General features: G+C 43.2%; 1 non-coding gene across 1 annotated transcript; it reads right to left on the reverse strand.

Annotated features, from left to right (window-relative positions):
• Positions 1-13,418: 13,418 nt before the first annotated feature.
• TRNAI-AAU (transfer RNA isoleucine (anticodon AAU)) lies at positions 13,419-13,492 on the reverse strand. Its single transcript has one exon. It is a non-coding gene; the product is annotated as a tRNA-Ile (tRNA).
• Between the last annotated feature and the right edge of the window lie 4,188 nt (positions 13,493-17,680).

Here is a 17,680-nt window from a genome sequence, read left to right on the forward strand (position 1 = left end):
GAACGCGTAAGTAAGTATGCCCCTAAGGGGCAGAATTGCAATTACCGTCGCATCCCTGCAAAGTAGCAGGGATGCGCCATTAATTGTGCGGCCCGCTACAACCACCAAACATGGTGCGCCGTATTTGCAATGCGGCGCACCATGGGCCCAAAACGTCACCGAAGCTTTACTGCTGGAGTTGCGTCGCAACGATGGCGCAGCTCCATCAATGCTCTGGGGTACCCTATCTCCCCAATGCTGGGTCAAGCCGTACGTCTGCTTCAAGCAGGTGCAGGGTTTGTGTGACGCATCATTGTCCTAAAGGTGACTGATTGATATTTTGTAGATTTCCCTCAGCCACTATTAGGATGTGTTCCAGCGCAGGAATGCCCTCCCTTGCGCCGGAACGCCCCCTGATGGCGCAGGGCTTTATAACGGGATGCATCGTTGTTATAATATTATACGCCGCACCATGGCGCCCTTTTTTGTTTAGCTGCTGCGTCACAAAAGTCACGCAAGAACGGCGCAAAAGAGCCGCAAGGGCTTAAATCTGCCCCTTCCTTTGTAACCCTGACAATAAGAAAAATAGTGGCGGTGGATTGATAGTTTGACTATTTAAATGACTGGTAATGTAGCAGGCAACTGTTAGTGTTGTCACTGATCTGACTGAAATCACAATGGAGTTTGTCTGTCACTTTGCGTCTTGCCTGCGGACTGCGGACTGCCAGTCCTAGGTGAACGTTTCAGTACTTTGTTTAGTGAGTTACGTGACTTTCGAAGTCACAAGTCCGCAAATAAATGAAAAGTAACCATAATCAATATAATTTCGCGGAAATATTTTGTTATTGTTCTTTTGAAATGTTTGATTTGGTTGACATTGACAAGCAACAATCATCCATGTTTTCTGTTCTTTCTTTCATGTTGTACGTCAGCTCCCCCCAGGGGCGAGAGGAGGACACAGGAGCAGCAGGCGGCGGATGCTGTTCAACAGGGCCAGGATCGGGCAGGCGAGGGCTCCTCTGCTGGCCCCAGTAAGTTTTCATTTTAGACTAGTACCTATTTTTCCTAGCGTTCCTCATTTGACTTTTTTCAAAATTGTCTTTGCTCTTCTTGTAGACTGTATCTAAATTCTTATCCTGCCTCTACTATGACTCCCTGTGGTATTACTAGATTATTCTTATTAGTCTGTCTGTGTAGCTAACTAAGATTGCACGGTTGGCGAAACTCCCATGATTCTAGTCAGCAATAGCTCTATCAACTTAGTGCAGTCCTCTGGGATTGTCCATAATGTCTTTTGAAGTGTTCTATCTGGACTCATGCTTGCAAAAATTGCAAAACCTTTCGCTCAGTCACTCTAGTCTGGACCAAAAAACACAGATTGTATTTAAGTTTAAAAGCTTTATTAAAAGTAAACACATTTATTAAAATGAAGTCATAATAAAACTAAACGTTTAACTGATAATGGAAAAGTGGTTAGTGCTGACGATTAATTGAAGACATTTCTTGTGGTCGAGCCGAGCTCTCACCTGGTTTCAACTTGATCTTGTTGTTAGAAGTCCATCTTCTGTCTGTGTGGAGAAAAATGGTGCGTGTTAAAAAAACAGCCTTCATCAGTTGTGCCAAAAAGTGCAGCAAGACAACCTTCCCTGGAAAAAGGGACATTTTTTTTAACTTTAACGTAGACAGTCACAAATTACATTGTTTTCACATGTCTTCATTCCTAGACCAAATACTAGTGACTAGTGAGTGCTTTATTCTAACATTGTTAAATGTACTTTGTAGGTGGAACATCTGGTGGCGGGGCCAGTGTGGAGGTGGTGGTGGTGCTCGACACGGAGGCGGAGGCCGATTCTTCAGGGGAGGAGGCGGCGGCGGCGGCTGTGAGAGTTGAGACGGTGGTGGTGGCGGCCAGAGGTAAGCTCTTATATATTCCTTACTTATTGAGACTGAAGACTAGCTGGGAAGGCAAGAATATGAGATGCATGGCTGGGTGAATGATGAAGCAATGATGGGTGGAAGGACAACAGCCTGGGTGGGTGACACAGAAACTGTATGTGTCCATATACCTGGATCATGCTACTATCTGACTCTTAGATAGCATATGTGTATCTAGAGCAGGGGTACTCCTAGTACGGCCCGCGGGCCGGTGGTGGCCCGGCAAGCCTTCCTTGGCGGTGCGCAGACCTTGCAGACAATCACTGCTCCCCCGGCCCCCACAGAGCAGAGGCTTTTTTGTATTTCACCTGTTAGCGCCCCTGCATCTCCACTCTGACAATCACTGCTCCCCCGGCCCCCACAGAGCAGAGTGGAGATGCAAGGCCACAAAGAGGTGAAATAGAACAAAGCCTCTGCTCTGTGGGGCCGGGCAAGCAGTGATTGTCAGGGTGGAGAAGCAGGGGCGCTAAAACAAACAAAGCCTCAATAATATGTTAATGGTCTTTTAAAGACCTGTTAAGTACTTTGGTGTTGTTGTCTGTGTGTGCGCGTTGAGGAAGCGGTCTCAACCCGGGCTGAAGGCTGACACAGATAGACACACACACAGTGAGATGACAGAGGGGGAGGGAGAGGGAGGGCAGGAGGGAGAGAGAGATGGAGGGAGGGCAGGAGGGAGAGCAGGAGGGAGAGAGATGTATGTAAATGCTGGGTCTGGTGGCTCAGTGGATGAGGGCATCTGCTGCAGGGACCTGTGTGCAACCTCATGGTCACAAGTTATCGTTTTGCTTTAGCCCCGCCCCCTCTGACTCCGCCCCCACCAGTGCGGCCCTCGGCCCCAAACTACACTGTAAATGTAGCCCCTGAGAGAAAGTTTGTGAGTACCCATGATCTAGAGAGAGTAGACGGTCAGTGGATGAACTAAGTGTAACTTTGAAGAGCATGTAACACTGCACCCGCACGTCCGTTCCAGTGTAGGAAAGGCAAGGAAAAGAACTTTTAATTTTGTCCAAATACTACCATAAATAGTAGCAGTAGTTTGTATTGCAAGCACTGCATAGATCCGGTTATTATGGTGGCCACTCCCTACCTCTCTTAATAAGTTTAGTAGTACTCAGTCATTCATGTGTGGATGTATCACTGGTCACTCAATAAAAAGCAAAGCACCTAAAGTCATCCCATATATAAGCAAAAACATCCCATGTGAAGTGATAGATAATCAGATTATTTATCTTCTTCAATTTTCCATTTCTAGTACTCATTTCCACTGTAGGGTGAAAGTTAAATTAATTAAGCAGTAGCCCTTGAGTTGTAACAGAGTATTCTCAGTGCCACCCGTAATAGAAAAGAAGGGATTCACCACCTGCATGTACTGGACGGGTACAGTAACGCAACGGCAACGCAAGTCTAGGTCACTCCTCATGGCGTGCGTCTCTTTTTCTCGGGTGCAAGTTTACTGCGCTGGCATTATGCCGGCTTGCAGAAAATAACGTACCAATTTTCCAAAACAAGAGATAAGAAGAAGAATAAGACTGGTGTACTTTCATAGTCGACTCCAATGGAAGTCCACAGTGCTCGTAGAATTTGTTCCTTAAACTCCCACTAATGTTAGAGCAAGGATGAAGAAGTGTGAGGTTAGATAGATACTGGCCTCAATAGTTATGTAATGCGCTTGCAAGTTGCTAGTTGTACTGCAACACAAATTTCTGCTGAATGATTGAGTTAATCTTAAAGAGCATTGGTTACAGACTATGTCTTTCTTTCTTCATATAGGTTCTCCTTCCAAACGAACAAGGAGGAAGGAGCTGGCTAGAGCGGCCCGGCAACGGAGGATCGAGGCCACTGTTGCGGAATATCGGCGGCTGGTGGCCCTGGAGGACGTGGAAAGTGTGCAGTCGACAACTACAACAACGTCGTCTGCATCGGCCTCCGTGGCCCCACGGGCTGCCACCCAGCACAGTGGTCCACCCAGACTGAGCCGGGCTGCCAAAGGCAAACGCCACCGCCGAGCAGCAAGGCCAACAGCTGCCTCTCACAGGCATTGCACCTGCAAGGCAGTGAAGGCACGCCTGCGCCGCACTACCCTGATGGTGTCCCGCCTTCAGCAGGAGCTCGCCTTGCTCCGCGAGGAGCATGATGCCCTGGCCCAAAAAGTTAACAGCATCCACCCATAGTGTCCCTTGCCCCTTTTTTAGAGACTTTTGGGGGGTGGGAATTGGGAGTTGGGTTTTTGGGGACTTTTGAAGGACAATCGTTGGGGTTAGGGAGGGTCTTGCGGGAGATTATTTTGTTAGGGATATAAATATACTTTTTCAAACTTTATCTGAGCATACCTGTTTTTTACTGCTTGCCTGGTGGGTGGGGGTTTAACGTTGACTGTTTTCCTGAAAGTTTAGTTCCATTTTCTTCCTTTAAGTGTAAATGCCCAAATGTTTTCAACACTAAGTGCCTCTCACAGACTAAGTGAAGTGAATCCAAGAGTCCTAGGACTTTAGTAGTACTACCTTCAGTCTCTCGTCTCTCGTACTAATACTCCATTATACCCCCAAACCACCAAACGCTTATCTTACCTGTAATTTGTGTTTGAAAGTAGGGCTAGACCCAGGGCTGGCTCCACGGGAAACACCGAATAACGTTGGCAATCTTGGTCGGATAAAATTTCCTCATAGCGGTGGTACTAGTGGTGTGACACAGTGGCAGTTGCATGCCTATGAAAAAAAAGAAAATGAAATCTGGTTTGTCCTCCTGAGCAATTCAACGGTACAACTGAGAATATAGCAGGTGACAGAAGTACAGTAGAGCAGTGCCACATTGTAGCCTAACAAATGGTAAAGTATAAGTACTAATTCGGTTGAAGTTCTTTCACATTAGCAATGGTTCTTTGTCAAGCAGAGTAAGAATATATCCTCGGATTTCTTCACCAGCCTGTTGCTATCACCTTATCCTCCCCACCCAGCAAGTGTGTGGATTTATTGCTGTAATAATAATTTAGTCACACATCAATCAAAACCACACAGCCCGGGGGAAGAGGGTTAGGGTTTGAAAAATGGATGGGTACGGGGGTTTTTGGGAAAGGTTTTGGGAGACAAGAAAAAATAGCACAGCATAGACAAACTATTGTGAACATAAACAAATCTTTGGGTACAAACCTATCCATCAATCTTTGAAAGTGCATGCACTACTGCATGCATGTCAGTGAAAAGTAAGTAGTACATTCGACAACTGTGGAAAGAAAGAATGCGACAGTACAGGGCCTGTGTGGAATTATTGATAACGATATTCAACATAAGGTCTCTGTAGCCAGATACCCGAGAGCCTTGCTGGTCACTATAAATCCATTCACAACAACACTCAATGGGGTTGGTCTGGAAGGTGTCAGGTTTACTCCCCGTGATCCAGTCGATGCAAATATGGTTCCACCTCCAAATGTCACCAACACCCAGAAGTGTAAACACAGGGTGTTCGAGCCATTAGGCGGGGGAGAAAAATAACAAACTAAAATAAAAAATGTGGGATGGGTAAAGGTAGGGTCAGCAGGGAAAGGATACCTGTAACAGAAGACAAGACAGGCATCAGTGAAGTGCTGTCCTAACATACAAGGGTACTCTCATATAGTCTCACTAAATAACCAAGGAAGTAGACAAGTACCTGAGCACCAAGAAAACATGACCTTGGATAGGAAATACTATAGCCCTTCTGCCACAATCTGTGAGGAAGGCCTAAGAAACACATAAACATATAGTTAACGAACACACTCCTGTCGCACCAAACACACTCGCGTTATACTAAGACATCAAACCCACTACTCACAACATACCACAAACATGGTAGAGGACTCAATGTACAAAGGGGGTTCCAAATAGTCAAAGCAAAGATGTATGGTCCAACAAAAAGGAAGAGGGAAACGGTAGTGTGTAGGAAGCAAGAACTACAACACTGCGCTCTCTAAGTAATGACCCAGTAGGGAATCTTTGGTGAAGGTCAAACAGAAAAACGTAGTTGCTGTTGCGACCACCACTGAATTCTGCCAACAACACACCCCACGGTGCACTACACAAAGAGAACTGGGGTAGCCTGTAGTTACCTCACTACATGCCCAGTTATGGAGGTCCTTTGAAATACACAGTTATACAACGGAGACGCGTAGTTGTCCTTACTACCGCGCTCCGTTTTAATAGTACAAAAACGATCCCCGATGTGAACGCTAACACGTGGTATAGACCGCCACTGTGCTCCGCCACACACAATTCAACCAAACAGGAATTCATCAAAGCTAGAATTCTGTTAGAAAACAGTCACAGAACCTCCCTTAACAATCCGTTCAGGCAGTAATCAGCTGACCGCACGGGCGGCCGAAGAGTTTAGAGCGGCTTTACCTGAAGACGCGTGAAGTCCGTCTACCGCCAAGGACAGAACACGGAAGCGCTCCCCACTGAGCCTCGGGGGGGGGGGAAGGTGATAGTCCACAGGAGACACGATAGAAAAGCATGCAGAGCGTCCGCTCTCATGCAGGTGCAGAACAGAAACCAGAATAACGCGCAACAGGAAGCGCGTCTGTTCCCCAGATAAACTTCCTGCAAGTCTCCCGCCTACTCATGGGAAATGTAGTTTCATAGTACGGTAGGCGCTTAGGGGCTGCGTAACCTGACAGAAGGTATAGTAGATAGAAAAGGAGAAATTGCTTTTTTTCTAGGTGTCCCCTCACTCACCAGGGTTGCCCCTTGGTGACATGCTTCATCATTGGGGCCATCCCAGTCCTCTACGGCCTGGGGCGTGCTGCGACTTGTGAATTACGTAGGAGCACTTACAAATGACTATGTGTGGTGCAGATGTGATAGTGGAGTGGACTAAGTGATGTGTTAAGGGATCAATTTAGAAGCCTAGAGAGAGCCAAGAAATGCAGTCACAGTCAGAGAAAAAGGCAAGGGATACTGTATGTATGTGGTTGTAGTGGTCCTGTTGGAAGTGGTAAGTAAGTTGCCTGCAGAAAAAAAATCCTCCTATTAGCGGCACTCCTCCATTGCAGCCGACGCTTCGTCCATCGATGTTGGTCACCAGAAGACACCCTGTAAAAAAAAGCACAGCATAGACAAACAATTGAACATAAACAATTCTTTGGGTACAAACCTATCCATCAATCTTTGAAAGTGCATGCACTACTGCATGCATGTCTGTGAAAAGTAAGTAGTACATTCGACAACTGTGGAAGAAAGAATGCAACAGTAAAGGGCCTATGTGTAAATTATTGATAACGATATTCAACATAAGGTCTCTGTAGCCAGATACCCGAGAGCCTTGCTGGTCACTATAAATCCATTCACAACAACACTCAGTGGGGTTGGTCTGGAAGGTATAGTAGATAGAAAAGGAGAAATTGGTTTTTTTCTAGGTGTCCCCTCACTCACCAGGGTTGCCCCTTGGTGGCATGCTTCATCATTGGGGCCATCCCAGTCCTCTACGGCCTGGGGCGTGCTGCGACTTGCGAATTATGTAGGAGCACTTACAAATGACTATGTGTGGTGCAGATGTGATAGTGGAGTGGACTAAGTGATGTGTTAAGGGATCAATGTAGAAGCCGAGAGAGAGCCAAGAAATGCAGTCACAGTCATAGAAAAAGGCAAGGGATACTGTATCTATGTGGTTGTAGTGGTCCTGTTGGAAGTGGTAAGTAAGTTGCCTGGAGAAAAAAAATCCTCCTATTAGCGGCACTCCTCCATTGCAGCCGACGCCTCGTCCATCGATGTTGGTCACCAGAAGACACCCTGTCCACTGCCTGCCTGATGCTGAATTGTGGCTCGCTACTGTGAAGCCTGACTCCATCCTTTTTTCCCCATTGCAGAGACTGAAACCCGGCCTGTAATTATTCAACGAAAAACAGGAAGTGATATAATATTACAACACCACTGATAAATAAATATAAGGTATGTAGGCTGTGGAGTGCAAAAAGTCACAATTTGATTTTCCTAGTAGACAGTACAATATTTTTGAAAGTGCGTACTCTGAGTCACCTTTTGAAGGATAAGTATGGGCAAATTAATGTAGCGGATCTTGCCCCTCAAGCTAGGTGTACTGTAACTGTGTTTTAGAACAAAATTAGATCTTCCTAGCAGTGCTCCCACCCAGACCCTTACTAAAGCCAGTCGCAAAAATGTAGAAGACCCCCAATCAAATCTCAAAAAACAAGGCCTAGCAGAAAACTGGTGACAAAACTTACTTTGAAAGTAAAAGTAGGCCGAAGTACCCCCTTCTAATTACCCATTACCCACCGTGGATTGCATTCAAACCACTTGCAAGCAACCAAGCAAAAGTAGCCATAGCCAGCATCGCTCCAAGACTCGAAATCCCCCCCACTCAAACACATGCAATAGAAATACTGCTAACCCTAACGAACCGTAAGTTAAGAATAGTGGCAAAGGCTTTCTTTAACTATGCCAAATCCCCCCTTTCCCACCATGGATTTTCTTCAAATGACTTGCAACCAAAATTACACATTCTCACGAGTGCTCTAAGACCCCAGAACTCAGTTGGAAAAATCTAGAACACCCCGAAACACATGCAATCCTGCTGCTAGGGCTAACCCTAACGAACCCTAAGTTACAAAAAGTGCCAAAACTAAAGGCTTTTCCGCGCGGATTTTGTCCCAACCACTTCTACCCGGTATTAGACCTTCCCAGGAATGCCCCAAGATCCGGCAACCCACCCGCCAAGAAGCATAACACCCCCAAACAGGCCAAAAGCAAAATCTCATACTTGCAATATTTCAGGGCCTTCAGTCCAAAAGCGCTGCGTAGCTAGGCCATAAGTCGGGGTTGGCACGACGGATTTCCTGAAAAGCAAATGCAATCAAGATTAGAGTGTCCCAGCAGTGCTCCCAGACCACGAAACTCACCCACAAACACCAGGAAGCCCCCCAAACAGGCCCCCGAAAACGCTACATAGAGCAAAATGTCAGAAATAGGCCAAAAAAAAATCGGCCTGGATTTTGTCCCAACCACTTCTACCCGGTATTAGACCTTCCCAGGAATGCCCCAAGACCCGGCAACCCACCCGCCAAGAAGCATAACACCCCCAAACAGGCCAAAAGCAAAATCTCATACTTGCAATATTTCAGGGCCTTCGGTCCAAACGCGCTGCGTAGCTAGGCCATAAGTCGGGGTTGGCACGACGGATTTCCTGAAAAGCAAATGCAATCAAGATTAGAGTGTCCCAGCAGTGCTCCCAGACCACGAAACTCACCCACAAACACCAGGAAGCCCCCCAAACAGGCCCCCGAAAACGCTACATAGAGCAAAATGTCAGAAATAGGCCAAAAAAAATTCGGCCTGGATTTTGTCCCAACCACTTCTACCCGGTATTAGACCTTCCCAGGAATGCCCCAAGACCCGGCAACCCACCCGCCAAGAAGCATAACACCCCCAAACAGGCCAAAAGCAAAATCTCATACTTGCAATATTTCAGGGCCTTCGGTCCAAACGCGCTGCGTAGCTAGGCCATAAGTCGGGGTTGGCACGACGGATTTCCTGAAAAGCAAATGCAATCAAGATTAGAGTGTCCCAGCAGTGCTCCCAGACCACGAAACTCACCCACAAACACCAGGAAGCCCCCCAAACAGGCCCCCGAAAACGCTACATAGAGCAAAATGTCAGAAATAGGCCAAAAAAAAATCGGCCTGGATTTTGTCCCAACCACTTCTACCCGGTATTAGACCTTCCCAGGAATGCCCCAAGACCCGGCAACCCACCCGCCAAGAAGCATAACAACCGCAAACAGGCCAAAAGCAAAATCTCATACTTGCAATATTTCAGGGCCTTCGGTCCAAACGCGCTGCGTAGCTAGGCCATAAGTCGGGGTTGGCACGACGGATTTCCTGAAAAGCAAATGCAATCAAGATTAGAGTGTCCCAGCAATGCTCCCAGACCACGAAACTCACCCACAAACAGACGGAACCCCCCCTAAGAGCACCTCAAAGGCAAGCAAGTCATCAAAAACACACAAAAAATTCCGCCTGGGATTTGGTCCAAAACACTTTTATCCGGTATTAGAGCTTCCCAGCAATGGCCCCAGAGCCGTCAACCCAGGATAAAACGAGTAGAAGACCCCCAAACAGCCAAAGAGCAAAAGTACAAAAATGGGGACTTAGTCAATTTTTCACAAATTTCCCAAATCACTCCGCGCGCGCTCTGCAGCTAGGCCCTAAGTCCCCTCTGCCACCATGGATTTGCTTCAAACCTCTTGCAAAGTAAAGTATATATAGCCAGCAGTGCTCCCAGACCACAAAACTCACCCACAAACACCAGGAAGCCCCCCAAACAGGCCCCCGAAAACGCTACATAGAGCAAAATGTCAGAAATAGCCCAAAAAAAAATCGGCCTGGATTTTGTCCCAACCACTTCTACCCGGTATTAGACCTTCCCAGGAATGCCCCAAGACCCGGCAACCCACCCGCCAAGAAGCATAACACCCCCAAACAGGCCAAAAGCAAAATCTCATACTTGCAATATTTCAGGGCCTTCGGTCCAAACGCGCTGCGTAGCTAGGCCATAAGTCGGGGTTGGCACGACGGATTTCCTGAAAAGCAAATGCAATCAAGATTAGAGTGTCCCAGCAGTGCTCCCAAACCACGAAACTCACCCACAAACACCAGGAAGCCCCCCAAACAGGCCCCCGAAAATGCTACATAGAGCAAAATGTCAGAAATAGGCCAAAAAAAAATCGGCCTGGATTTTGTCCCAACCACTTCTACCCGGTATTAGACCTTCCCAGGAATGCCCCAAGACCCGGCAACCCACCCGCCAAGAAGCATAACACCCCCAAACAGGCCAAAAGCAAAATCTCATACTTGCAATATTTCAGGGCCTTCGGTCCAAACGCGCTGCGTAGCTAGGCCATAAGTCGGGGTTGGCACGACGGATTTCCTGAAAAGCAAATGCAATCAAGATTAGAGTGTCCCAGCAATGCTCCCAGACCACGAAACTCACCCACAAACAGACGGAACCCCCCCTAAGAGCACCTCAAAGGCAAGCAAGTCATCAAAAACACAAAAAAAATTCCGCCTGGGATTTTGTCCAAAACACTTTTATCCGGTATTAGAGCTTCCCAGCAATGGCCCCAGAGCCGTCAACCCAGGAGAAAACGAGTAGAAGACCCCCAAACAGCCAAAGAGCAAAAGTACAAAAATGGGGACTTAGTCAATTTTTCACAAATTTCCCAAATCACTCCGCGCGCGCTCTGCAGCTAGGCCCTAAGTCCCCTCTGCCACCATGGATTTGCTTCAAACCTCTTGCAAAGTAAAGTATATATAGCCAGCAGTGCTCCCAGACCACGAAACTCACCCACAAACACCAGGAAGCCCCCCAAACAGGCCCCCGAAAACGCTACATAGAGCAAAATGTCAGAAATAGCCCAAAAAAAAATCGGCCTGGATTTTGTCCCAACCACTTCTACCCGGTATTAGACCTTCCCAGGAATGCCCCAAGACCCGGCAACCCACCCGCCAAGAAGCATAACACCCCCAAACAGGCCAAAAGCAAAATCTCATACTTGCAATATTTCAGGGCCTTCGGTCCAAACGCGCTGCGTAGCTAGGCCATAAGTCGGGGTTGGCACGACGGATTTCCTGAAAAGCAAATGCAATCAAGATTAGAGTGTCCCAGCAGTGCTCCCAGACCACGAAACTCACCCACAAACACCAGGAAGCCCCCCAAACAGGCCCCCGAAAACGCTACATAGAGCAAAATGTCAGAAATAGGCCAAAAAAAAATCGGCCTGGATTTTGTCCCAACCACTTCTACCCGGTATTAGACCTTCCCAGGAATGCCCCAAGACCCGGCAACCCACCCGCCAAGAAGCATAACACCCCCAAACAGGCCAAAAGCAAAATCTCATACTTGCAATATTTCAGGGCCTTCGGTCCAAACGCGCTGCGTAGCTAGGCCATAAGTCGGGGTTGGCACGACGGATTTCCTGAAAAGCAAATGCAATCAAGATTAGAGTGTCCCAGCAGTGCTCCCAGACCACGAAACTCACCCACAAACACCAGGAAGCCCCCCAAACAGGCCCCCGAAAACGCTACATAGAGCAAAATGTCAGAAATAGGCCAAAAAAAAATCGGCCTGGATTTTGTCCCAACCACTTCTACCCGGTATTAGACCTTCCCAGGAATGCCCCAAGACCCGGCAACCCACCCGCCAAGAAGCATAACACCCCCAAACAGGCCAAAAGCAAAATCTCATACTTGCAATATTTCAGGGCCTTCGGTCCAAACGCGCTGCGTAGCTAGGCCATAAGTCGGGGTTGGCACGACGGATTTCCTGAAAAGCAAATGCAATCAAGATTAGAGTGTCCCAGCAGTGCTCCCAGACCACGAAACTCACCCACAAACACCAGGAAGCCCCCCAAACAGGCCCCCGAAAACGCTACATAGAGCAAAATGTCAGAAATAGGCCAAAAAAAAATCGGCCTGGATTTTGTCCCAACCACTTCTACCCGGTATTAGACCTTCCCAGGAATGCCCCAAGACCCGGCAACCCACCCGCCAAGAAGCATAACACCCCCAAACAGGCCAAAAGCAAAATCTCATACTTGCAATATTTCAGGGCCTTCGGTCCAAACGCGCTGCGTAGCTAGGCCATAAGTCGGGGTTGGCACGACGGATTTCCTGAAAAGCAAATGCAATCAAGATTAGAGTGTCCCAGCAGTGCTCCCAGACCACGAAACTCACCCACAAACACCAGGAAGCCCCCCAAACAGGCCCCCGAAAACGCTACATAGAGCAAAATGTCAGAAATAGCCCAAAAAAAAATCGGCCTGGATTTTGTCCCAACCACTTCTACCCGGTATTAGAAGAAACTAATATGACTTTAAAAAAATTACAATACAAAAGAGATGTTCATACTTAGTGTTAGAACTTAGAACCATTAATGTTTTTTCCATGTGTTTTAGCAATAAATAACAATTCATCACCTATATGCAATTGATTCATTTAATCATTCTATCAGCTTCCCCTCAAAGGAAATATAGAGATACACATGATACAGAAGAAAATACATCTATTTTCAACATTAAAGGAGCATCAAGTATTGGCTTGGAGACTGATTGAAAATATGTCCTTGCTATTTTTAACTTTTTGCTCTAAAGACTAAACTAATAGGCTCACTAAATATATAGCATACTATTGAAGAAATAGCAGATGATGAAGTGCTACTGATTGTTAACCCGGGATAGTTGGAAAGCTTATATTCAGCTGTTTACATTCATACTATCTTTATATTTCATCAACAAGACAAAAAAAAATGACCTCAATGAATTGCAATAAAGAAGAGATTTAGTTACTTGGAGTTAGAACTTAGAACCATTAATAGATATTCCAGGAGCTTTCAGAATAATAATGAATTCTACAACTATATCAAATGTATTCGTCCAATCCTTCAAGCAGTGTTTGATCCAAGGTGATAAACAGTCAAAAATGAGACACAAGAAAAATTAATATTTTTTCAAACAATTAAACTTGGCCTGTACAGGGATCGAACCTGTGACCTTGGCGTTATTAGCACCACGCTCTAACCATCTGAGCTAACAGGCCGTTTTGCACAATTTCCTGGAAGTCCAGCATATGAAGAAGTGCTAATGATAGTTAACCCGGGAGATTTGGAAAGCTTAATTTCAGAGGTTTACCATGAAGTTATAAATATATAATATCAACATGAAGAAACTAATATGACTTTAAAAAAATTACAATACAAAAGAGATGTTCATACTTAGTGTTAGAACTTAGAACCATTAATGTTTTTCCATGTGTTTTAGCAATAAATAACAATTCATCACCTATATGCAATTGATTCATTTATCATTCTATCAGCTTCCCCTCAAAGGAAATATAGAGATACACATGATACAGAAGAAAATACATCTCTTTTCAACATTAAAGGAGCATCAAGTATTGGCTAGGAGATTGATTGAAAGTATGTCCTTGGCATTTTTAACGTTATGCTCTAAAGACTAAACTAATAGGCTCACTAAATATATAGCATACCATTGAAGAAATAGCAGATGATGAAGTTCTATCGATTGTTAACCCGGGATAGTTGGAAAGCTTATATTCAGCTGTTTACATTCATACTATCTTTATATTTCATCTACAAGACAAAACAAAAATGACCTCAATAAATTGCAATAAATAAGAGTTTAAGTTACTTGGAGTTAGAACTTAGAACCATTAATAGATATTCCAGGAGCTTTCAGAATAATAATTAATTCTACAACTATATCCAATGTATTTATCCAATCCTTCAAGCAGTGTTTGATCCAAGGTGATAAACAGTCAAAAATGAGACACAAGAAAAATTAATCTTTTTTCAAACAATTAAACTTGGCCTGTACAGGGATCGAACCTGCGATCTTGGCGTTATTAGCACCACGCTCTAACCATCTGAGCTAACAGGCCGTTTTGCACAATTTCCTGGAAGTCCAGCATATGAAGAAGTGCTAATGATAGTTAACCCGGGAGATTTGAAAAGCTTAATTTCAGAGGTTTACCATGAAGTTATAAATATATAATATCAACATGAAGAAACTAATATGACTTTAAAAAAATTACAATACAAAAGAGATGTTCATACTTAGTGTTAGAACTTAGAACCATTAATGTTTTTTCCATGTGTTTTAGCAATAAATAACAATTCATCACCTACATGCAATTGATTCATTTAATCATTCTATCAGCTTCCCCTCAAAGGAAATATAGAGATACACATGATACAGAAGAAAATACATCTATTTTCAACATTAAAGGAGCATCAAGTATTGGCTTGGAGACTGATTGAAAATATGTCCTTGGCATTTTTAACTTTTTGCTCTAAAGACTACACTAATAGGCTCACTAAATATATAGCATACTATTGAAGAAATAGCAGATGATGAAGTGCTACCGATTGTTAACCCGGGATAGTTGGAAAGCTTATATTCAGCTGTTTACATTCATACTATCTTTATATTTCATCAACAAGACAAAACAAAAATGACCTCAATGAATTGCAATAAATAAGAGATTTAGTTACTTGGCGTTAGAACTTAGAACCATTAATAGATATTCCAGGAGCTTTCAGAATAAAAATTAATTCTACAACTATATCAAATGTATTCATCCAATCCTTCAAGCAGCGTTTCATCCAAGGTGATAAACAGTCAAAAATGAGACAAAAGAAAAATTAATCTTTTTACAAACAATTAAACTTGGCCTGTACAGGGATAGAACCTGTGACCTTGGTGTTATTAGCACCACGCTCTAACCATCTGAGCTAACAGGCTTCCCCTCAAAGAAAATATAGAGATACACATGATACAGAAGAAAATACATCTATTTTCAACATTAAAGGAGCTTCAAGTATTGGCTTGGAGATTGATTGAAAGTATGTCCTTGGCATTTTTACCTTTATGCTCTAAAGACTAAACTAATAGGCTCACTAAATATATAGCATACTATTGAAGAAATAGCAGATGATGAAGTGGTACTGATTGTTAACCCGGGATAATTGGAAAGCTTATACTCAGCTGTTTACATTCATACTATCTTTATATTTCATCAACAAGACAAAACAAAAATGACTTCAATAAATTGCAATAAATAAGAGATTTAGTTACTTAGCGTTAGAACTTAGAACCATTAATAGATATTCCAGGAGCTTTCAGAATAATAATTAATTCTACAACTATATCAAATGTATTCATCCAATCCTTCAAGCAGCGTTTCATCCAAGGTGATAAACAGTCAAAAATGAGACAAAAGAAAAATTAATCTTTTTACAAACAATTCAACTTGGCCTGTACAGGGATAGAACCTGTGACCTTGGTGTTATTAACACCACGCTCTAACCATCTGAGCTAAAAGGCCGTTTTGCCCAAATTCCTCGAGGTCCAGCATATGAAGAAGTGCTAATGACAGTTAACCCGGGAGATTTGGAAAGCTTAATTTCAGAGGTTTACCATGAAGTTATAAATATATAATATCAACATGAAGAAACTAATATGACTTTAAAATAATTACAATACAAAGAGATGTTCATACTTAGTGTTAGAACTTAGAACCATTAATGTTTTTTCCATGTGTTTTAGCAATAAATAACAATTCATCACCTATATGCAATTGATTCATTTAATCATTCTATCAACTTCCACTCAAAGGAAATATGGAGATACACATGATACAGAAGAAAATACATCTATTTTCAACATTAAAGGAGCATCAAGTATTGGCTTGGAGACTGATTGAAAGTATGTCCTTGGCATTTTTAACTTTATGCTCTAAAGACTAAACTAATAGGCTCAATAAATATATAGCATACTATTGAAGAAATAGCAGATGATGAAGTGCTACCGATTGTTAACCCGGGATAGTTGGAAAGCTTATATTCAGCTGTTTACATTCATACTATCTTTATAATTCATCAACAAGACAAAACAAAAATGACCTCAATAAATTGCAATAAATAAGAGTTTAAGTTACTTGGCGTTAGAACTTAAAACCATTAATAGATATTCCAGGAGCTTTCAGAATAATAATTAATTCTACAACTATATCAAATGTATTTATCCAATCCTTCAAGCAGTGTTTGATCCAAGGTGATAAACAGTCAAAAATGAGACACAAGAAAAATTAATCTTTTTACAAACAATTAAACTTGGCCTGTACAGGGATAGAACCTGTGACCTTGGTGTTATTAGCACCATGCTCTAACCATCTGAGCTAACAGGCTTCCCCTCAAAGAAAATATAGAGATACACATGATACAGAAGAAAATACATCTATTTTCAACATTAAAGGAGCTTCAAGTATTGGCTTGGAGATTGATTGAAAGTATGTGCTTTGCTTTTTTACCTTTATGCTCTAAAGACTAAACTAATAGGCTCACTAAATATATAGCATACTATTGAAGAAATAGCAGATGATGAAGTGGTACTGATTGTTAACCCGGGATAATTGGAAAGCTTATATTCAGCTGTTTACATTCATACTATCTTTATATTTCATCAACAAGACAAAACAAAAATGACCTCAATAAATTGCAATAAATAAGAGATTTAGTTACTTAGCGTTAGAACTTAGAACCATTAATAGATATTCCAGGAGCTTTCAGAATAATAATTAATTCTACAACTATATCAAATGTATTCATCCAATCCTTCAAGCAGCGTTTCATCCAAGGTGATAAACAGTCAAAAATGAGACAAAAGAAAAATTAATCTTTTTACAAACAATTAAACTTGGCCTGTACAGGGATAGAACCTGTGACCTTGGTGTTATTAACACCACGCTCTAACCATCTGAGCTAATAGGCCGTTTTGCACAATTTCCTGGAAGTCCAGCATATGAAGAAGTGCTAATGATAGTTAACCCGGGAGATTTGGAAAGCTTAATTTCAGAGGTTTACCATGAAGTTATAAATATATAATATCAACATGAAGAAACTAATATGACTTTAAAAAAATTACAATACAAAAGAGATGTTCATACTTAGTGTTAGAACTTAGAACCATTAATGTTTTTTCCATGTGTTTTAGCAATAAATAACAATTCATCACCTATATGCAATTGATTCATTTAATCATTCTATCAACTTCCCCTCAAAGGAAATATAGAGATACACATGATACAGAAGAAAATACATCTATTTTCAACATTAAAGGAGCATCAAGTATTGGCTTGGAGACTGATTGAAAGTATGTCCTTGGCATTTTTAACTTTATGCTCTAAAGACTAAACTAATAGGCTCAA

Source organism: Lissotriton vulgaris, chromosome 12 (assembly GCF_964263255.1).
Source record: "Lissotriton vulgaris chromosome 12, aLisVul1.2, whole genome shotgun sequence".
Classification (NCBI taxonomy): Eukaryota; Metazoa; Chordata; class Amphibia; order Caudata; family Salamandridae; genus Lissotriton; species Lissotriton vulgaris.